Genomic DNA, 23,571 nt, shown 5'->3' with positions numbered 1-23,571 from the left:
CACTGTTGTTCCATATATAGAATCTATGTTTTGATTCCTTTGACATTCTGCTTCCATTTTCTAACTATAGTGATAAAGCAGTAGACGGAGACAACTTGTGTGAACAATTACAGAGTACATTTAATTTTACTAGCTAAAACAATTTTAACCCCCTTTTTTTGCAATTTGTGTTGAACTCCTACTGTACTGTTTTCAAACAAGGTACGTGTTAAATGAGTGTTCTTGAAGAAGAAAGGTCCCCTTCCCCTTCTTCCCCTTCACACTCATGGAGAACTTTGGTTCAAATCCTCTACTCAGATCAAACTCTGGGTCAGATCAGGTGGTTCAGGGGCATGCAATCAAGGCTTGAATATCTTAACGGATTGAGATTCCACAGCCTCTTTGGACAAACGTGTTTTTGACTACCACAACTGATAGAAATTTTTGTACTACCTGGAATTTTCCTTGTTGCAATCCTTGTCCATTGCCTCTTGTCTTTTTGTGTTTAACCTCCTGGAAGAGTCTGGTTGCACCTCGTCTGTAACCTCCCATTAGGGAACTGAAGACAGCAATTACTTCTCGAGATAACCCAGATCTGTCTTGTCTTGTGGTAACCAAGCATTTAGAATATAATAAAGGTGTCGAATACTCAGATTTGTTTGTCCACACAAATCCCATCTGAAAACCTCTATTTCTCACTATATAAGGTGAGAGTTTTGGTCTGATTCAGTGATAAACATCCAGCTGATGTGCATGGAGACAGAATCTGATGCCATAATGCTCCCATATACTGTACTGCTTGCTTGCTTCTCTGTGCTATACTAACAGTACTTTGGCATTGTCTTTTTTTTTTTAATTTAATAAGGAGTGGATAGATTTGTTTTCATATTGTCACTGTAGGAATTAAGTTGTGAAGGTCAAATATTTCTGGTAAAAAAATCAGTTGTAGGATGTTAAAAAAGTTATGGTTGTTAAATAGATTTCTTCAGTAGTTACCTGATAAAAAGAACTGAGAGTTGTAGGAAAGAGCTTTTGAAAAGAAGTAAGTAATTAATTGTGTAATATTTTCTGAAGAATCAGTACAGTACCAGAAGGCTACATAGAGAAGAACACAGAATCATAGCCACAGCCATAACAAAAGATCCTTTTCCACGTGTATCTGGAGTGGGGAGTCCATAAGGACTTGGTCAAATAATGAATTGAGACTATTGCCTATTTTTGTTGTTGTTTTTGTTGGGTTTTTTGTTTTGTTTTGTTTTGTTTTTAAATACATACCTACATTTGCATAACAAATGCCAACATATTTGTCTGGAGAATCATATGTGGTAAGTACTTAATAGCTGCTTATTATAAAGTAAATATTGCTGATTCCTGAAGGGAAAACTGAATTAAGTTGATCTCAGTCTTATTGGATCTGCTATAAAAAGTCCCAAAATCTTTTTATACAAGACAGATTTTGCCGAAGGTGGTTTTCTCCAAAATCACATATCCCAGAGGACGTTCTCCTTCCTACCTTCTATTTATTTTCTTAAAAATACCACTAAGAACACAAGGGAATTGTAACACCACAATGAAATGATTCCTCCATAAATTAGTATAACACCAGTGGGAGACCTCAAAAAGGTGAAATGTGTTAATGGTGTCATTACCACTTGGTCACCTGTTGCCTTGAGTGCTAAGGAAAGTGCATTTCCCAAACCCCAAGCTGCTGCTATAGCAACTTATCACCAGGTCTTGGCAGGACTCCTTGAGAGATTGTGAAATATATAATTTACAGTTTAATCCTGGGAAGTATACTGATAAACCAAACTAGAATAAAATTACTTTGAATGGGTGGCATTCTTAAGCTTGAATTTCCTGGCTTCTGGCTGGTTTAAATTGGATGTCTTTTTATTTAAAATATTAATTTTGAGATAATGTTTTTTTAATGCACAACTGCAAAATGCTATGTGATCGATACCTGGATTACTTTCTTCTTGTGTCCATTTCCCATGTCCCTTTTCCCTTCGCTGTCTCTTCTCAGGAACACAAAGCCATCAAACTTAAAGGGATTTGAAGCTTCACAGTAACATTTTTAAATTAAGCAGAGATTTCAGTAGAAACAGGAGATACACAACACTTCTGGAAATCTCAGAGGAAAGCAATGGTGCAAAACGTGGAACAGAAGCTGATTGTAGAGCCAACATGATGGGGTTTGCCTCAGCAGTTCTGGCTGCTCCTGGAGCACTGACAAGAGTGAATTCAGGGTCCTGGTCTGTGCCAAGACAAGCTTTTACTTCTGCCGGACTACCTCTCCAAGTTGCTGCCCTACAGTAGTTTTTTGCTGCCTCTGCTTGTAGTGACCCTGCAAGGAAGCTTGGCCAGTGTAAACCACACATTTTGCTCCTGGGGTGTATGATGTGATAATTCCTGCTGCCTGCAGATCTGTGAGTCTCATCCAGTTTTCTGCCCTTACTGGCTAGATCCTCCTCTCTATGAGATTATTGCTATTTTTGCACAACAGTCAACTCAGAGGAGATAAAATGAATTCTTGATCTCTGAACCATGGAGGTTTTCCTTGTATGTGTGCTGGATGTATAGATTGCATGCTGTGTGCACACAAGGGATTCTGTAAGTGTTGACCCATGAACCCTGCTAAATAAAGCCTAGTGTATATTTTAAGTGAGTAAGTTACAAGGCTGCCCACTTGGACCTTTGAAGAAAAAGCAAATGAAGACATTTTATTTCCTGTATTTCTGAACACAATATGACACACCTAAATTAAAAAAAGTATCTACAGTGTAGTCATAAATAATTAAAGGTATTTTTAAACTCTGTGGTGAAATGGATGGGTGTGTAGACTTATCAGACTTAAAATTTATCAAACTTACAACTGACTTGTGACCTATTTGTTACTGATCTCTGAATTGTTACATTTTGTATGCATAATCATTTTTGGGCACCATATATGCTATTTCAGCTGCTGTATTTCTGAGCAATATTATTTGCCATCATACAGTTTTTCTATCTGACATTATTTAGGTAAGTGGAGATGTTTTCATTTTATGGTAAAATAAGATTATTTAATTTTTCTTATTCTGTGCTCCCAATTTGCCAACGTCATTTGTCTGCTTTTAAGTGTTTATCTGTTTTCTGTATTCTATACTGCACGCATTTAGGGAGAGGAACTATCTTCTATGTTATCTGTCTCAAGTCAAGGTTAGATTGTCTCTGTGAGTGGCTGTATCAATCATAAAACTATAACAAGAGTCCCGTTGTCTAACAGCTACATATAGCTTAGTTTTACATTAGGGGTAGGATGAGTCATGCTGTCTGCATCTGTCTAGTTTCACCTTCTAATCTACAAGCTTTACTAGCATTAAAGAGTTTTAAGCACCTAGATGCTTAGCTTCCTAATTCTCCTTATGTGGTCAGGAGAGAGATGCAGGCTCTTCCCAGAGCACAGTCCAGAGCATCTGCATTGGGCTTTACCTGGAACAGGCCCAAGCAGTGCTCTGTACCTTGAGGAAAGTGTGATTACAGCATGCAAGAGGTGATTACGGGAACTGTGTTAAGGGCTGCTTTATTGCTGCTGTTACTTGATCTCTAGCTGATCTTACTTATCATATGAAATTCAAAGCAATGGTTTGGAGAAAACTGCAAGCTAATATATATCTTAATTAGAATAAAACAGTGCACGGATGTAGGATATATAGTTAATTTAACTGGCATAGTTGTCTTACTTGCAATTAAATGAAATACTTCAATGGCTCTTATCTCCATTTTGCTTCCTAACACCATCAAAAATAAATACTTCGTATCTTAGCATTCAGTGATTTTACTTCCACACAGAACAAATCAGCGTAATCAGAATATTATTTGGATGGATATTTTTAGTAACTGTATACAAATAGATTTTTCTTCTGCAATGCATGGCAATTATGTTTAGGCAAAATTTTGTTTCATCAGTATGATATAGGTTTAATAAAAAGTATATTGTAATTAATATTGTAATTAATTTAATTCCAACATCAAATTAATATTGCAGTTCATGGTGGAGGAGATGAAGGAACTACCTAATATCATACACGCAGTTCAATGTGGGCTAGTACCTAGGAATCCTCAGAAAACATTTTTAAAACCACTTAGAAAATTTCTTCTATTAAATTCCTAAGATCAGTGCTAAAATATCCCTGAAATATTGAAATATCTGAAATATCCAAATATTAATTTGGAATGACTAGGAATTATTTGTGTCTTTTAAAATTGTCATGAGACTTGCCAGTCTATTCTTTTTGAAGCATTTTGGCACTTTATTTCTTTTGAAGCAAATGTTCAGAAAGGAACAATGTCATAGAAAGGAAATCGCACTGTTTCAGTGCTCAGTCACCCTCAGAATTTGATCCTATAGAGCTAGAAGATAATATTTAGATTACTAAATCATGTGCTTAAATGATAGTGGTGACAAGTAACAACCTCTCACTGCATGTGATTTTTTTAGTTTTTAAAGAGATAGTTAGAGGTTCATGTTTGATATTTCTTCTTTACAAGAAATTTGGAGAATGTTTGGTTGATCCCCTTAGAATTACTCTTTATTAAGAGTTAGATAATTCTTTGTAAAAGAAAATCTAACAGGAAAGCAAACATACTTACTTGTTAGTTTTGGTCATGGTTTCCAAGGCAACACTTGTGAGTCACATCCTCAATAATTATGATTACAGACATTTCTCTAAAAGCTCTGCTTCAGGCCAAACAAGGTTGGGTAAACCACAGTCCCAATGTTTTATATCTGAGGTGTACAAGATAATATTGGTTGTGAAGTGTTGTGTTGTGAAGCCATATCTTTATGAACACTTCCTTCAAACATGTGCTGCTAATGAAGCTATGCAATTATTTCAATAATTTCAATAACTTTTATTATCTTCAGCCTTTAAACATTCTTATGCTGATCTGAATCATTACTTGTCTTTTGTTTTGCATTTGTCAGCTAAGTAGCCCTACAGGAGGCAAGGGGAATTCCTCTGACCAAATATAAACTCCTTTTAGTCAATAAAGAAAACAGGTCTTTTTAGTGCACAAATAATTTTATCATTAAATGGCTATTTCAAATAACACAAATTTATCTCACCCTGGAAGTGTTCATTTTTGGTGTGGATTGTGGAGAAACCCTGCAACACTGCAGATGTCTAATATGGAGTTTTGTTTAAGATACCTAAATCTGGATGTCTGTAGATATCTAACTCACAGCTTGATGTCTAGGTGCTGTTATAGTCAGTGAAGTCTGGAAAAGGATTTGGTGTGGATGTCTGTTTTAGGGTGAATTGGATTAGTTCTTGAGGCTAGTTCTCTGTACTATCGGCTCTCCAGTGGCTATAAAAGGCACTTCAGGTACAGAGTGAACATATACACCCATGCATTAACACCTAATTTCAGTGCCTTAAACTATAAGTTGAGTCCAAATATTCCTGTCTTTCTTTCATTTCCCTTACACATTTTACAGGTTTTTCTAAACTAGTCAAATAATCTTAAACCCATTTTTGTCTAGTTCATATTTTTTGCAACACTGAATATTGTTTTTGCTTTGGTTGTCTATTATAATATCTCCATAACTTTAGCACCTTTGGATTTCTTTCATCCTCTCAAAAGACCTGTTTATCACCAATATATAGCAATATTCATAATTGTCAGAAAATTGCTTGCATTACTGATATAATTCCCTAAAACATCTCTCACGTTACCACTTTGCATGATGGGTAGAACCTTATTTTCTCCTTCTCACACCTACACAAAGCTCATTTACAGGACATGTTGATACATTTCGGATGGCAATATACTGACAACATTTTAAATTCAATGAAATGATACCACATATCATTTTCTTTAATTAAAAAAACCGCAAACATGAGAGGAGAAAAAAGATAAACATTTAGAAAAATCACTAGTAACTTTTACTACATCTATATTTTTTATTTGATTTCTGATAGTTTGAATTATTTCAGCGTTTCCCTTTTCTTGTTTCTACAACCTTACTCCAGTAGTTTTTATATTTCTTTGCTCCTTAAAAACAATAATTTATTTTCACAGCTTCTGTGGTCTTCAATAACTATTCCATATCGCCATATGCCTATTACTCCTTTCATTCAAACACTTAAATGAGTCACACCTTTTTTCATGCTTTACAGTCTCACCTCTCCTAGTAGTCCCAATTATGTCTAAATGTATTGTTTTATTTAACTCTAAAATACAGATTCTCATTCTGTGAATACTTGCTGGATGGCTACAAGTCTGTTGGCTTCAATAGGAGTTTATAAAGTAAGAAGTCCAGACCTTCCAAGACTTTTAAATGAATATTGTAGGTATGCCAAGTTCAATTGTGCTGTATTTTATATTCTTTCCCATTCACTATTAACCTAGGAGCAGTCAAGTTACCATTAATTTATTTGATACAGAAAATCATACATTTCTTTTCTGCTTCTGGTGTTGACAATATGCAATAAGCTGGAAGGTTCAGTTATGTGAGCATGAGTGACAATAAATATCTATTAGAAGTAGTCAAGATTAAGGCATTTGGCCATCTACCCTACCAGAAATGTTTAAAATTCACATTTTAAAACCCTATGTAAATGTGTGTTTTCACTGTTAATAATAATGATAGTAAAATAAAAAAAAAAATTGATGGCTTTTTTATTTCTTATCAGAACCCCTTAATTTTGAAATTTCAGAAATCAGTCTAGTAGCAAGTGTCAGAGTAAATAAATACTTTGTATACTGATCTGTGCCTGTACAATGTACAGCTGTGTAAGAATGTCTTTGGTCTATAGTGTGCATTATCACTTCTGCTCCCAGACAGGAGATCCAAGCTCACTTCACAAAAAAAAAGTTATTTTTTCCTTTCATTGGCTGGGGAATAATGGCCCAAGGGACTTTATTTGTGCATTTGTTCTGGTGGCACAGAAAATGGAGTGCTCTAAAGCAGGGTAGCACCTTGGGAGTCAATGGCATTAGGACAGATTATGTCAGCTGAGGAGCTGGAGTTGAAATAAATTGAGAAACTTGATTACAACTGTGCCATTGTATATCTGTAAAAGTATTAGAAGTCCTTCAGTGTTTTATTGTGAGTGCATGTAGATATGATTTTTAATGCCTTAAATCTCCTTAGTCAAGATCTTAGTTTTAAAAATTGCTATTAAACATCTTTGCCCAAAGTATTTTTATATCTGATATACCAAAAGTGTCACCTACATTTTAGCAAATATGCACTATGATTAAAGGGTATAATCTCTCAAGAGAGGTTTATAATAATTTTAATTACCCTGGACTTAATAAAAAGACTTAAGAGATTTAATAAAAGGGCATTAAGAGATTGCCAAAGGGTTAGATATATATATTTTTATAAGAAAAATCGTAAAGCTTCTGTGAATTTGCGGTGGGAAGGTGGGAAGACTTAGTGGGAAAAGAGGAGGAGGTGAGCAAAAGTCAAGATGAGGATTACTGTCAATTAAACTTCCCTTTGAACCTTCTAACTTGCATATGCAGAACCTGACACAGCTGAAAATATTTGCAATTTCCTGGGCCACAAAGACAAGAGAGGTTGCTGTACAGCTCACTGACCCACAGGAAACTGCAAGGGAGCATAACAAAGGTATAAACTCAGCCAGTTTCTTCTATCTCAGTGTTAAGACATTTTAGCTCTAGTCCAGGGGAGAAGATTTGTGTGGATGAGGGAATTTTGAGAGACAGTACATTCATTTCTCAGGCCTCAAATATTTTGTTTGGTTTTGATCTACCTTAGATCAAAACTAAACAAATTCTCTGCCCTAATCCTTGTCCTCTGCTCTTAAGTTTCAGGTTAGCATAGAAATCAGTGTTTTTCTAGTCTTCTAGGGTATAATAAATGTAACATGAGATGAGAAGATGAAAGTAAACCAACAATCTCCAGACAGGAAATTCTATAGCTCTTACAAAACAAGACAAAATCCAACATGGAAACACCTAGAACATTGCCTCACTTCACCCTTATAGTGAATTAAACTTCAAGCCTTATCCAGAGAGATAAGGTGGTGATCTAAGTATAGATACCTGAACATAAACCAGCACAAGTTCTCTTGAAGGTTTTGTTGGCTGGAAATAAAATGAGTTGCTTAGATTTTCCAGTTGGGGTTAGCATGCATTTTGAATGTGTTTTCCATTTCCTAACACTACAGTCTTTCAGTGCTGGGATAAATCTTTTCTCCTGGTTGTGGGCATTCCTGTAAGCCTCAGGGATAGATGTTCTGCACAAGGAAGCACAGAGGAGTGCCCTGGGGCTTATAAAGCCCGTTTTCCTCTGTATGGAATTCTGGATAGAAACAGACTTCTTGAACAATTTCATACAACCATGTACACAATCCACATCCAGTAACCCTTTTCTCCTCCCTCTGTCCCCAGACACTACACCTCTCGTGCAGAGAAACCTGGTGTTGGTTTCAGCATTCAGAAATGAAGATAAAAACACAAGAATACAAGACAAACAAATCTGTGCCTACCTTTATCAATGAAAGTACCACTAAAGCTTCAGATAAATGTGGCAATGTAACATTATTTAAAAGAAAACAATGCCACCATCTCTCATCTATACCTGAGCATATGTCTGCTTTCTTACTTCCCACCTCTTTATTTGTGAGTGAAAGTTACAGAAATTTGGCCAGAGGCACTCAGCTCCTCCTATATTCTGTAAAATGCATGGGGATGTTCTTTAAGTCTACACTAAACAAATTATAAGTAACAAATTATAAGTTTGAGAAACATTTTCTCTGGCATGAAGGCATGAGGAGAGCTGAAAAAAATATGCATGTTTAGCTCATGCTCTGTTCATTGATCAAAGCATAATTGTTTCCTCACTTTTTTTGTGATGTGCTAAAAATGCAAAGCAATAGCCATTTTAAAATTATTTTTGGCAAGGAGTGACTTGAGATGGCAAGAAAAATGGAACAGCAGAAAAAAAATGTATATTTTAGATAACTGGTATGCTTAACTAATTCTTATAGCAGAAATGATATAAAATGGAATTTCGAGAATTTTGAGCAGGTCCATGCAACCACACTAGCTTTGTTCTGAATTCCATGAGGCTGTAATTTAAACAAACACTACCAAGCAAAACATATATATTATTCTGTTAATGAATGAAACCTAAAGGGTTTTAATGCTTCTGTGGAAAGAAATTGATTCACTACAGACTCATTCAAGATGATGTTTCTGCTCTTGGCAGAAACAAACATGCAAACAAATAAATTCCTAGGCATCTAACCTGCAAAACAAAGCAGTTTGTTTGTTTGTTTGTTTGTTTGTTTGCTTGCTTGCTTGCTTTTTTTTTTTTTTAAGCTGGGAGTTTCTCATACATAGTAAAGCCAACTTTTGATTATTCTTTTCCTTTGGCTAAGAGTTAAGAGCCTTTACGGTGGAAGTATAACATGAATTGTAAACCTTCTGAGGAAGGAACTGTGTTTCCCTTTATTGTGGACAGCAGTCACCTCTACTCAATTTCCATGTCTCTGAAAAGATCCTGCAGGTCTGTTTAAATTGCAAAAACACATTAAAAATTCAGTCATATCTATACATGGACAGGATAAAGTAGTGGGGGCCTTATGCATTGCTAGCATTTCATACGGGCTATGTCCAGTCCCCTTGTCTGTCCCGGCTGCTGACTGAAGACAGGGCTGTGGCACAGCCAGTGCCAATCTAACTGGTGGCTGCTGTGGTTCCACCCTCCCTGGCAGTCAGGAGTCAGATTGGTTTAAATTGCTGTGCAACAACAGCTTAAATTATCCTACCTGGGTTAGGTAACTCAGGTTGGGAACACACCTTCCTTTGTGGTGTGTTTCAGCATGACTTTCATGTTGGTTTTATGTTTCCCACTAAAACAGAGATGGGTATGGAAAGTGAATGTACTCAAGAGGAACACTACTAAGTTCTACCAGAGATTTAGCCTTTGGCTACAACAGGCACAGCCCTAAGTCCTGAGAAAATTCCATATACTCCCTGTGACTCATTTCTGCATACCTTGCCCAGGCAAAGCTTCTACTTCATAGGATATTTTTAAAAAGGGCCAGACTAGCAGTTACACAGGATATAGCTGTCAGATTGTCAGATCAAGTAAAGTCCTTTGGCTTTGGGGGTGAGTCAGGGGGTAATACCCAGTGTTTTCACAGCACAGGCAGTGGAAAATGTCCTTTATAACAGTATCAGGGTTTTTAAAAAAGGTGTGTAAAAATGCATGGGCCTTATTTTTAAAGTTTTTAACCTTTCTTGTCTTGTTTTGTATAAAGCATTTAAGCCCATGCTGTATGTTAAGTACCTAGGCAGTACTATGAACTTCAATTTAATTTCATTACATTTAAGCAGATGCTTAAATGATTTGCTGGACCAAGTCCAGAATGCTTGTTGAATCAAACTGAAATACAGCTATGTCTGTTCTTTCTCCTTAAACAAACAAGCACAAAATGAAATACAATAAAATAACATTCCCAGAGAAATCCTTTGCCACAGAAAGAACTGCTGCATTGTTGTGTCAGTAATTTGCCTAATGTTTAGTATCTGCACTGTTCATACAAGTGTAATGCAGCAGTAATTAGGTAAATTTTATCCTCACGTATACTGGGCATAGTTTTGTGGAGGAAGAAAGTGAAATATAAAAGGAAAGGAAAAAAGAAGAAAACAAAAGGTGGAAATGTCCAAATTGCTTGAGTCAAGCTAACGAATGATACTGAAGTCTCAACAGCATCTGTGGAATCTTGAAAAAACCTGGACTCACTTCCTTCAGTGCCCTGATGTGCAATTCAGGACATGCAAAACAAGACTCAGTTCACAGAGGTACAGATGCCTCATCAGGGCCAGTGAGTTAATGTCTATTTCTAGAATAAACTGTAAAATGAGAATAATGCTTGTAACTAGACATTACAAGGGAAATGTGTTGATTTTTTCAAACATGCTGAAAAAATCCCATTTCCTATTCTAAGCAGAACCTAGTCAGTCGATTCAAATTTTTTTGTGCTTTGTTACTAAGAGCAGTACATGTAAAGTTTTGATAAATTAACCAAGGTAAGAGAGTAGTAAGACTGTAGAAGAAGGAATAAAAATTGGGTGATAACAAAAATAATACCAAGTACCTGTGAACCAACCAGTGAAACAGCAAGAATATGTGAACCTAAGTTGCTGTGAGCTGTTTCTCTGGGGAAGGCAGTTCTACTTTTTTCCTCCACCTAAATGGACGATGCAGTACAGAGTTTACCACATTTTTTTTTATGTGTATATGACCCCAATCAAGCACAGCAACATTTTTTAGGGTCTTTCATATTAGGCTGTAGTAAATCTGTGATGTTCCATGGTCTGCATGGGAGTCATAAGTATTTTTCCATCCTTAGCATTTTGGACTGCCAAATGCTCCGTATGGTCTGCTCCCTGATGCACTGAGGTGGACACGTAGGGTAGTACAACCAAGAGACTTATGCAGAGCTATTGAAGAATACAATATCGTGGCTTCAAAGCAGAAGCTTTTTCTGCCCAATCCTGTGCCCAACTTTCCCTCCTCCTATATTATTTTCCTGCTCAATATTCTTTCAAAGAAACAAAATAGCTTTAAAAATCTTCCTCAGACTATGACCCATCCTGAATTTTCTCCACTACACTTGTGAGTTTTCCAGTAGTCTCTTGAGTTACTCAGCAGAGATATGAAGCCCAAATGCAATTCCATGGACTCAGCCCTGGATACAATAGTCTTCTTGTCTAGGTGCAGAGAGCATGATTTGGCCTTGACAGAATGGTCTGGTTTATACATCTTCAGAAATATAAGAGTTTTTGGTTTGCTTTGAAATTCTTAATCCTATCTCTCTTTTTTATTTCTCTTGGTATTGTTGTTATTGTAAAAACAATAACAAATTGTTAACAAAAAACAAAACAACAATAATTAGACCTGCAGAAATTAAGAATGTAATTAGAAAAATTAAACGGGGAAAGACCAACTGAGCCTGTCCCAATTCCCACCAAAGGCCTATTGATTTAGGCTTTGGATCTGTCAGATTATGTATGAGCTAGCAAGGGAAAGAGGCCTAGGGCACTGGTGGTGACAGTGGCCTGTGATTGTCCCCACACTATGTATGCCAGCAGAGTTTTGATGGGGACAGTGGTCTGGGACAGCTGGGGGTTAGCATGGGATGGAGAGCATTCCCAGAAAGGAGGTTGGATGTGGCCATGCTGTGCTGGATTGTAAGGGGCCATAGCTACATCACTACAAACAGCTGTGCACAACCACACGTGAAGCACTATGCCAGGCCAGTTTTGGACTTATATCCAGAGACAGCCCACTGAAATTACTGTAATAAATATAACCAATAATTTTACGTGCCCTAATGGAGAGGGTCTTTCTATTTCAGTTTTTAAGATACTTTTACAGAAAACAGACATACCCAAATTTAGAAGTCTTCTTCTTTTGTTTTTATAACAAGTAACTTAATTAACTGCAGCCCAACCTCATACATGGTGCCAGAAAGAGTTTTTCCAAGGTCAAAGGATGTTTCCTGCGGTCTTGGCATTGGGATATTTACTAGTTCCAACTGACATACAGAGCCAGGTATGAAATCCAGCCTCCAATTTTGCCTTTCAGCTCTCTCATCCCTACACTGCTCTGGAACTGTCTTCCTCATTCCTTTTGGTTCTTCTGTGCAAGGGGTATGCAGGCAGAGAAGGCTGTAACAGGTTACCCACTTCCTTTCTTTTTTCTTAGAATTACGTCTGGGATGCAGAATGCACATGTAGGCAATGAATTACTTGCTCAATTGAAAGATTCCGTGTGGCAACATGGCATGTGTATGGTATGTCTTTAGAACGTCTTTCTGCACACAGTAAACTTTGTTCAGTTCAGAACAGAGCTTCAGTACATTTTATAAATCATGACCGTAATAAATATTCATTGCACATACATTATATCAAACTCAAAGGCTCTAGCTCTCATTTGGATCTCCATAGGACTACATATGACATATTACCAATAGAGATGACAAACCAGGCATTTGGAAATATTTTTCTTAATTACTTCCTGCCATGCCTTAGGGTATGCTCATGTCATTTTGCATAGATACATACGTACACACACTCCTGCAGAAAAGGAGTAGACAATTCCATATGGTCCTTTATCATCAGACAAGGACATTTGTACTTCGTGACACACAATTCCTTTAAAGACATTTGGTAAGCCAATATAATTATACAAGGGCACAGATTTCTGCTGGGGAACCGATTCCCAAGAGGTTTTGAAGAAAGCATGAATGTTTCTTGGTTGTGTAATAAGAACCAATTGCTCCTAAAAGTTGTGAGACATCCAGCAGAGACCTTGTACAAGAAGAGTCATTGGTTCCAAAGGCATAATTTTGCATGGCGAAAGGGCTGTGTTGTAAGGATCTGTGTTTTCTGAAGATTCTGTAGCTGATAGGGGGCAGAAGACATGACTGTATTCAAAGGAAGCACTGCTTTTCCCTATAAAGTTTCTCCAAAGTCCGGACTTGCTGTCTGAATGGCAAGTGGAGCTTGCCACCGGGGTGAAATGACGTAGGAAAATATTTCAGCCTGGTGGGAAAATGCTTCAGTAAATTAGTGTTGGACTTAATAGGAGAGGATGTTTTTTTTTATTTGCGTATAGATTGCTACTGTATTTTTTCAAGTCTATGACTGTGTCTGCTCCTCTTATAAAGATTTCCTTGTTTGTACACAGCTGTAGAGGTCTTACAAGCGGGAGAAATTCTTTCAGCTGAACATGTGAGAGAGGCTGCCTTTGCTTTTCCCTGGTGAGCAACTGCAAGACAGAATGGTTACCTGTCAGGAGGGTTTTGAGATGTTTCTTTTTTGGTAGCCTGTGGGGAGAATGCTTACATTTGAGAGCAGAATAAAGCTGTAGGGTGGACATTTTGATGTAAAACTGAGAGGACTGCCCTCAGATAAGGAAGGAATCCCTTCCATCTCCCATAGCAATGAGGTACAATCTGAAGTCTAATCTCTGACACACAGACCCAGGGAAGTGCTGGAAGCACCAACAACAGCAGTCTCTGGAAGCATTCAAAAAACGTGTGGCACCTGGGGACATGGTTTAGTGGTGAACATGGTGATGCTGGGTCAACAGTTGGATTTGATGCTCACAGAGGTCTTCTCCAACCATAGGGATTCTACGGTTTTGCGATGATGGAGATCTAAAATTGTGGCAGGAGAGACTCAACAAACGCCCATTTACATCCGGCTCCTATTTTTCTAATGCAGACCTTTACTGTCAAACCTGCCCCTCTGCCTGGGGAGGCAGGACCAAAATGGAGCCCGGACACCTGGATGGTGAGGTGCCTCCAGGATGACGGGCGCTGCGGGCTACAACACCACTTTTCCGTGCCTTTTTGTGTATTTGAGCGTGTACCCTTTTCGTGTGGGGAGGCGAGAGGGCGGGCAGGGAGCAGGGCGGAGCTGCTCTCTGCAGGCCAGGCCGGCCCCGGCTGCGTTTGCGGCCCATTGTGCTGCGGCTGCCGCGGCGGTGGGAGCGGCTGCGGCGGCCTCGGCTGCGGCCCCGGGCTGCGGGCCGCCTTTGCCGACACCGGGCACACGGGCCCGGCCCCAGCCCGCCCGGGGCCCGCCCGGGGCCGGCCGGCGCATCCAGGGCCGCTCCCCGCGGGAAGCCGCCCGCACCGGCGTGCCCGTGGACACGCCGAGTGACTCGTCCCCTCACGGCTCCTGGCACTCGGGGCTGCCCCGCTGCCGGCTGCGGCGCTGGGCTGCCCCGACCGGGCTCCGTGCCGCTCTCCCGGCGGGTTGTTTCTCTCGCAAATTTACGACGGGAGATTTGCTGCTGGGGCCGACCTTTCTTCTTCGTCCGGAGTAATGAGTGTTGCTATTAAAACGCTCTGTCCTCACAACCCCCAGTGCTTCGGGTTTTCAAAGAGCAGCAGAGTACCCAGGGGAAGCCCTTTGTTGCCTGGCTGTGAAACCTGAATATGGGCTCTCCTCTTGGAAGCTTGAAAGGCAGAAAATAACAGCTGGCAATAGATTTATAGAGTGTAACTTTGCCTAAATCATGTCACAGAGGTGGAAAATATGGCAAATACGGCAATCAGTATAATGCCATGGAACAAAGTGCAGACCAGCATCCATCCAGCAAGAGTAAGGAGTGGGCAAAATGTCAGAGAAGTTTCCTGATTGACAGCATGTCATCACTTCAATTAAAACACTCTAAATACAGGAATATTAGTGAAAATGCCTTGGAGTCTTTAAATATACGTGACCTCTTTAGGATCAATATATTCCATATTCACACACACATATATATATGTATTCCTTCACAAATTGAATGGCCAGCTTCAGGAATATACGGCCTTCTAGTTTAAAATGGATATATCAACACCTAATTAACAGTACCAATGGAGCCACCACATTTCTAGTCCTAGAAAGCCTACTTTTCAGAAATAGTACATTGTAAATGGGTCAAAAAATATAAAATAAGGAATTATACAATTAAATACATATCCTGTTGAATTTCAGTCTTCAGTAATATGTCTCATGAAAAATTCATGTATTATTAATCCCATTTCTCTATTCCTAAACTGATAGAGAAGTATAGTAATTTTTTTCTAACTAATCAGTTATACCAAGAAACATTCCAAGAAAGAAGAAAAAAGTTGCACTAACACTTAAAAAAAAAAAAAAAAAAAGATTTCAAGTAAAAAGGTATTCAACATTTCTGAAACATGACAAGAATAATAAGAGGAAATAGTTAGAAAACTGAAAACTGGGATTAATTTCCACTCTCTGTTCTGTATTCCTATTCCTCTTTCTCTTATTGCAGGTAAATGTGTGTTGGTTTAGTTGTGGATGTGAATTCAATTAATGTAGGGTCACTTGTTTATCAGCTTAGTCTGGTGGTGTACCCAGTGTTATTCAGAGACCAGACAGGCCATTAGACAAGATTATACCCACTATTTCAAATACAAATAGTCAATTAAAATTTGCTTGACTATAACAAACTCACTGTACAGAAATACCTCAACAGGCTCCAAGTGCAGGACGATTTTGATGTCACTATGAAGGTTGCATTATTCTGCTAGAAATCCAAATCCAGTCTTTATTTTGCAATGCAGTGGAATAAAGCAATGTGTGTACATTTTGCAGATGGGGTCCTAAATACCTATGAGATAAATTACATCACTTCCAGCAGAAGGTTGATTTTCTATGATTTCTCCTAAATCACACAGTAGTTGTAGAATCATTGAATTATTTAGGTAGGAAAGACCATTTAAGATCAATGAGACCAACCATTAACTGCCAAGTCCACAACCAGACCGTGCCTCCAAGTGCCACATTGACATGATATTTTAAATACCTCTAGGGATGGTGACTCAACACTTCCCTGGACTGCCTGTTCTATGATTGATGAGCCTTTCCTTCCTTAAAGAAATTTTCCCTAAACTTCCCCTGGCGCATCTTGAGACTGTTTTCTCTTGTACTATTGCTTGTTCCTGGAAGAAGAGATTGACCATCACCTCCTTTCAGGTGGTTGTAGGGAGTGATAGGGTATTTCCTGAGCTTCCTTTTCTCAAGGCTAAAGACCCTCAACTCCCTCAGCTGCTCATCATAATTATGCTCCAGACCCTTCACCAGCTCCCTTGCCCTTCTCTGGGCTTGCTCCAGCTCCTCAATGTCCTTCTTTTCACGAAGGGCCTAAACTTGAACAGAGAGTTTGAGGCTCAGCCTCACCAGTGGTGAGTACAGAGTACCCTGTGGTGGGTACGTTGGGTCCCTTTCCTAATCCTGCTGGCCACACTATTTCTAATACAAATAGTTAATTAGAATTTTCTTAACTACAACAAATTGCCACTCTAGAGAAATATCCCAGAAGGCTCCTGGTGAGCCAGTGCACTGAACAGCACAGGGCGTGATGGATAAGGATAGATCCAAACAGCAGAAAGCTTTTGAGGTGGATCTCTGGCATTTCTAGAGCTCCAGTATACGTTTAGGGACTCAGAAGACAAAAACTGAAGCAAAAGTAAAGCAAAAGAAAAAAACAGTTTCATGCCCAAAAGAGTTCATGATCTTCTAAAATTTCAATTATTTTAACAGCAAGACTGTTGGTGGATACAGGGGAAATGTAATCTGTTCAGTATCTTAAGAAATCTCTGCAATACTTCTAAGAAATGGCACAGAAGAAAATGGACACTTTAAAGGAAATTAGGTCTTAGTCTGAAATTTTCTTGTTTTGCTTGCTTTTTGTTCTTTTGTTTAATAAACTTTGATGCCAGAAGAAGCTGAACAAATAGTGATGGACGTATATGTTAAAGGAGCCTCCTGGATGCTCTCAATATAATGTGCATGCTAGGAATATTGTCAGGCTTCCATTGACAGAGGCTTTGATTCAAGGCATTTACAACCTAAAGAACAGAGGACCTGTGTCACTTAACAACTTAAAAGGATTGGTCTTGAACTGCTAATGTACAAGCAAATCAAGAAGCTGATAAAATTTCAGTCAGGTGACAAAACTCAGAAAACATCTGTCAGATTGAAAAAAATAGAAATACATTGCTTGCTTTTTTTCCCCCGCTTTTTTTTTTTTAGTCAAAACCTCTCAATGCTCAACTTAAAAGTTTTAAGTAAAATAAAGAAAAGGGGAAAGTTGTTTTATTTATATATTGTATTTTAGTGGTTTTTTTTTAATTGAACAGCGACATTTTCAATAAAATCTTTGTTTCAGTAAAAACATATTTTCCTACTCATCATCTTGTGTGAATGTCACCAGCAGGCTTGAAAGCTGCGTATGTATTCATTAGCCAAATGTGAAGCCAGGCTGGCTGCTGCTAGCACACAGTGCTTCTAATTCTAGCATATTGCCTATTGCTTTCTCTGTTTCTGATGCACGCACTTGACATCTCAGCTAGCACAGTGCTACAGGAGCTCTTCTAGCTGCCTTTGCCAGGCCCCTTCTGATTTTGCTTTACCATTGTGGCCTTATATTCCTTGTCCTCATCTCTCCTACAGCAAAGCTTCTTGAAGAGCTGGAGGGGTATTTAGCCTAAAGTTCCTTGTGAAGCAAAGAGGGGCACGGCTATGTACTGGGATACCATGCATAGACTTGCAACTTTTCTGTTGGCCATTTTATATAAAGATTTTCACAAATTATTAGATATGTCTGCAGTTGTATTTAGCATTGAATAAAAACAGCTTTTATAATTCCACTGTACATCTTACTTCATTTTTCAAGGAAACCTTTAATTGTAGGATGAACTTGAGAAACTGCTGCTGGGAAATTCAATTTCTTCAACAGCTGAAATCTACATTTTCATTGTATTAGCAATGATTTGTGATAAAAGAGGAAATCTGCATGTAGCACCTCTTAAAATCAATAAGAAATGGGGTTTTGAAGAAACATTAATCTCATTAGATTAAAAGATGAAAATTCCCTGTTTGTTCTTCTTAGTTAGTTCCTTCTCATCAAAACCAAAATATTTAATATAATAAGCATTCATTTTAACATTACTTATAAATGCATCAGATTTTAATTTTGAGATTTCCTATTTTAAATATAATTAGACTTTTAAAATAAGAAAATAAAATGAACACAAGTGTATAAGAACAGTTTTAATAACAAAAGGAAAGATTTCATATAGCCCAAGACTGAACTGGGGAGGGCAGAGGATTCTCTTTTGTTTGTTCTAACAGGAAAATGTGCACGCACCACTCCGTTCACAAGTTGGATACTGTACAGAATCCATTTTGCCCTTTTTCTACTTAGGATTTTGTGCTGGGACTGGTCTCTCCACTAGACATTTGGATTCCCTGTGAGGTCTATGAACTGTGTGAATGACTGTGCAAGTGTCAATACTGGAGTAGAGTTTGAGGCCAAATTTGCCATCCCTCTGCATCGCTTGTTTACATAAACTCCTTCAGTTCATTTGTGGGGCAATCCAGTTAACACTCCTGGCAGGCTGGTGGACTTCCACCACTCTGAATCTCTTTTTCCTGCCCACACTTCTTGCTGTTTCTGGGACTGTCTGTGATTTGGTACAGACATGGTTGCAGTGTTTTAGTTACCTATGTAAGAAAGTGTTCATAAAACTTCTCCTATGCACTTTTAACTTTCTCAGGGTTGGCGCTGGGGCTGTGCAGACAAAATGCGGATTGTGGGATTATGGGGCATGTTTACATAGATATGGTGGTTTTAATCTTAGATAATCCTAGATAAAATACGAAAAGGAGTAGTATGGGCTCTGTCTTACTAACAAGAATACAAATTGTAAGTTGCTTGGTGGCCATCAGTTGGCATGGTTGGAATGGATCCTGGAAGAGTAAAGAAGACAGGAATCCTTCCCTAGTCTGTTACCAGCTTTCACTCCCCTTCTTCTGCTATTTTCCTAGCCAGGGGCCTGAGCTTCATAAGTTGTTCTCTGTTAAAGCTTAGAGCAACAAGTCTCTCTGGCTGCTAGCACTAAAGTGGAAATCCTGCCATGGTATCTTCATGGCTACTTTTAACTGTAGAAGATGGGCCAAAATTATTCATGAAATATAATCAGGCTTCCTCCCTTTATTATCCTGCTATATCCTAGTGGCTGGATCTCCCCATGATACAGACTGTTAAATGCACAAAACATCTCAGCTAAGGCTGTCAGGATATTACCATTCTGAATGAATTTCAGCACCCATCCAAAGTCCATATGCAGAGTTACGAAAACTGCTTCCAAACTGGACTGATTTAACCATGAACTAATTGGATCTTTAACTTGGTAAAGAAGGAAACTTGTATAGCTTCAGATACTAACTTGCATTTGGATATAAAAATGGTTCCACAGTAAAGTAAAATAAACTGAGAGCTATTAAACAGAGTGGTGCTGAGGAAAAAAAAACAAAAACAATAACTTGATTTTAAAAAAAATTAAATAAAATATTATTCCTAACAGAGACAAATATAATGTGTAAAACTGGATATATTGTATTCTTTGCAATAATAGAAAGAAACCAGCACAGGGAAAAGGCTTTCATGGTAATTTGTGAAAACATGTGGGTTAACTAACCTTGAAGCAGAATCTTTTAAAATCTTCTTTTTAAAGCTACTCCTTAGAGCAAACACTCCTTCCTGAAAATAAAACAAAACAAACAAAAAAGACAAGAAAAAAGACCAGAGATGGGTTCATAAAGTTTTTGTTTTGAGTGGAGCCTAGATCTGCATGGCTACTTTTTAACAATATCAGAGTAATCAGTTAACACACTAAATAATTTCAATATGCATTTGGAGCTAGAACAGTTGATCTGTATTGCTTAGAGGAGTTCAGCCATAAAGTGAACTTCTTCAACAGTCATTAGAAAATAAATTGCTACAGTTCATTAGTTCTATGCTAGAGAATAAACTGAAGAATGAAAATTCTTTTCTTTTCTTTTCTTTTCTTTTCTTTTCTTTTCTTTTCTTTTCTTTTCTTTTCTTTTCTTTTCTTTTCTTTTCTTTTCTTTTCTTTTCTTTTCTTTTCTTTTCTTTTCTTTTCTTTTCTTTTCTTTTCTTTTCTCTGATAGATATTTTGCATGTTTGCTATCAGCTTTAGCGGTGCAGGAAGAATGCTGTAAGTCCCTCCAAAATTCCTTTGTAAATGCTGGATAGAAATGTAGTAATTTACCCTTAGAAAGCATAATAATAGAGTGGGGCTGCTGCTGGAGCAGAGCAGGCACAAGATGTGATTCCTGTTTCACATTCTGCTGTGTGTCCTTGCTCTAGAAAGACTTAGCTGCAGTGGACTTTTCTCCCACACCTGCAGCAGCTCTGGGAGGCAAGCTGATGCAGGAGGATGGCAGACAAAGAGGTTTTAGCTCCATGCATATTCTCTGCTACCAGAGCAACAGGACATATAGACATTAATATACTCCAGTCTTGTCAGGCAGCTGTGGAACAGTTTGTTAGGCCTTGATGTGCCTTTTATGGTCACATTGCTCAACCAATACTGAGATCTGGGCTTATAAAATTGAGTATCCTTGCATGGACCTTTTTAGACTTGTGTAATTTCTATTCTATTCTATTCTATTCTATTCTATTCTATTCTATTCTATTCTATTCTATTCTATTCTATTCTATTCTATTCTATTCTATTCTATTCTATTTTAATCTCCTCTCCTCTCCTCTCCTCTCCTCTCCTCTCCTCTCCTCTCCTCTCCTCTCCTCTCCTCTCCTCTCCTCTCCTCTCCTCTCCTCTCCTCTCCTCTCCTCTCCTCTCCTCTCCTCTCCTCTCCTCTCCTCTCCTCTCCTCTCCTCTCCTCTCCTCTCCTCTCCTCTCCTCTCCTCTCCTCTCCTCTCCTCTCCTCTCCTCTCCTCTCCTCTCCTCTCCTCTCCATGTTTTTTTCCACCATGGCAATCAGTGGTGCCTATTGCTTATTTTACTATAACATTTTTCCTTCACAAACCAAAAAGAGACATATTCATTCCCTGCCCTCCCTCAAAACCTCTCCTTGTGAAAGAATGAAAGGTATATAAAAACCTATCCAAGGTAGTCTCCCCAAGACTGTAAGAACCTGGAATATGACTGAGCTCACAAATTCATCTTGTGAGAGACTTCAGATTTAGTCTTGACACATGGATGAAGGTGTATTTGATAACAGCAACAACAGCAATTAAAATATGTATTATAGCATGATCTAGTATTATTTTTAATTTGAAAGGTAGTCAAACCGCTTCTGTGAAGCCAATTTTTCTTCCCTTTGCAGTGTATTACTAAACCCACCAGATGTGGAGTATGTTTATTTGGGGTGGATTTTTTTGTTGTTGTTTGTGTGGGGATTTTATTTTTTGTGCTTCTAGAATAAACCTTCCTACAGAAACTTCTGAAGGACTAATTCTCCCTTGAAACCAAGCATTTGAAGCCAGTTTTGCAATATCTTGTAAGCCTAACAGGTGAGCCAATGTTTGTAGGCCCTGAGTCTTTTAAGAAAAGCTTCTTCTTCAGTGTTTGAGTCACTGGTGAATAGCTCACTGCAGCTCTGTTTATCTAGACATATGGTGAGAAGAACACTAATACAGTTGTCTGTGCACAACTGTAACAAACAATCTGCTTATTGTGTATTTTTTTAGGCAACACTTCATGCTGTCTAACAGGTGGCCCCAAGTTACAATAGGCACTCTGTCGGGGTAGAACAAACCCCATTTACACAAGAGTCTTGACTGGAGATAGTGACTAAGACAGCCTGAAAAATCAACCTTAGAACATGATTGTTTAAAACACTGTAAATTTCATGAGCCTCCAATGAATATGAGCCCTGCCTTTTATGTCCTTCTGTTGCCCTCAATCTATTTCAAGGCCAGTAGAGTTAATTTCTCCCAATGAACAAATGAAAAGCAACATTTTAAAATCTCACACATATTATAAGTCTCAAGTTTATGTATATAATGCAGTATCATGATGCATTATGTATCAGAATGATTTAATGATTTGTGTAAAAATTTAAGCTATTTTTATTTTAACTTATATTGCAGGTTTTCAGTTTGTTAGGAACATGGTTTCACCTGTAATCTGAGTTTGCAAATGTACACTACACCTATTTCAGAGCATATTAAACCACAATTTTTGTCCATGTTCACTGCAAAGGGGATTTAGTAAATAATTAAGCTTTTTCTTTAAAGATATACTTGTACTGCATTGCTTGTTTCATTCTCTTTTGTGATCTTTTCCTCAGAAATTTCCTCCTCATTCACTGTTTTTAGTTGCTAAAATTTTCTTCTTTGGATGTGCAGTCCTGGAACATTATAATTTCACTATTTCTGCAGGAATTTGATGTTTATGGTTATAGTTTGTCTTATTTTTAAAATATATTATTTTTATTTTTTACTCTATAGCATTCCCCTGGTGAAGAGAGGGATTGTCAGAACAGGATTTCTTTGAAGTTTCTTAGCTTCAGTTTTGACCCAATACTTGATTCAGCTGTCATTGTTTTTACAGAATTGGAAGGAGTCTCATGTGAAAATCACAAATGGAAGTGAGATGGTAAATGGACAGTCCTATTAACCCTGTAAAGCTGGCACAAATATCTGCATAGTAAAGTGGGTAGTAATTGATGTAACATGCAGAAAAGTACCAATATTCCCAGACTTTGCTACATCTCAATTAACCTCAGTTATATGCATATTGCAAGAAAATCTTCTACGGTGTCCCAGCAGTCCATGATGAGACATAGGCACCCCTAGAAGGGAATTCACCTCATATCAAGGCATGCCATCTCTCCTTTGACAAAAAGAACTTCCAAGTTGCTTAATGCCTAACTTCTACTGGCTGCAGTAAGATGAGACCAATGTCACCCATTTCAAATGAATGTCGGAAAATGATAAACTTTTTTTCGCTGGTGGGACTAGTAAAGAGATTATTCCCCTGTACTTGCCAGTCATTACTCTTCTCCTGAAGTCCTGGGTTGAGTTTTGAGCCCCTCAGTGCAAGAAGGACATTGAGGGGCTGGAGTGTGTCCATAGAAGGGTGGGGAGCTGGGGAAGGGTCTGGGGCACATGTCTGATGAGGAGCAGCTGAGAGAGCTGAGGATTTTCAGCCTGGTGAAAAGGAGGCTCAGGGGAGGCTTTATCATTCTTTACAGCTGCCTGAA

Source organism: Cinclus cinclus, chromosome 3 (genome assembly GCF_963662255.1).
Source record: "Cinclus cinclus chromosome 3, bCinCin1.1, whole genome shotgun sequence".
Classification (NCBI taxonomy): domain Eukaryota; kingdom Metazoa; phylum Chordata; class Aves; order Passeriformes; family Cinclidae; genus Cinclus; species Cinclus cinclus.
This window is presented reverse-complemented; position numbering follows the sequence as displayed.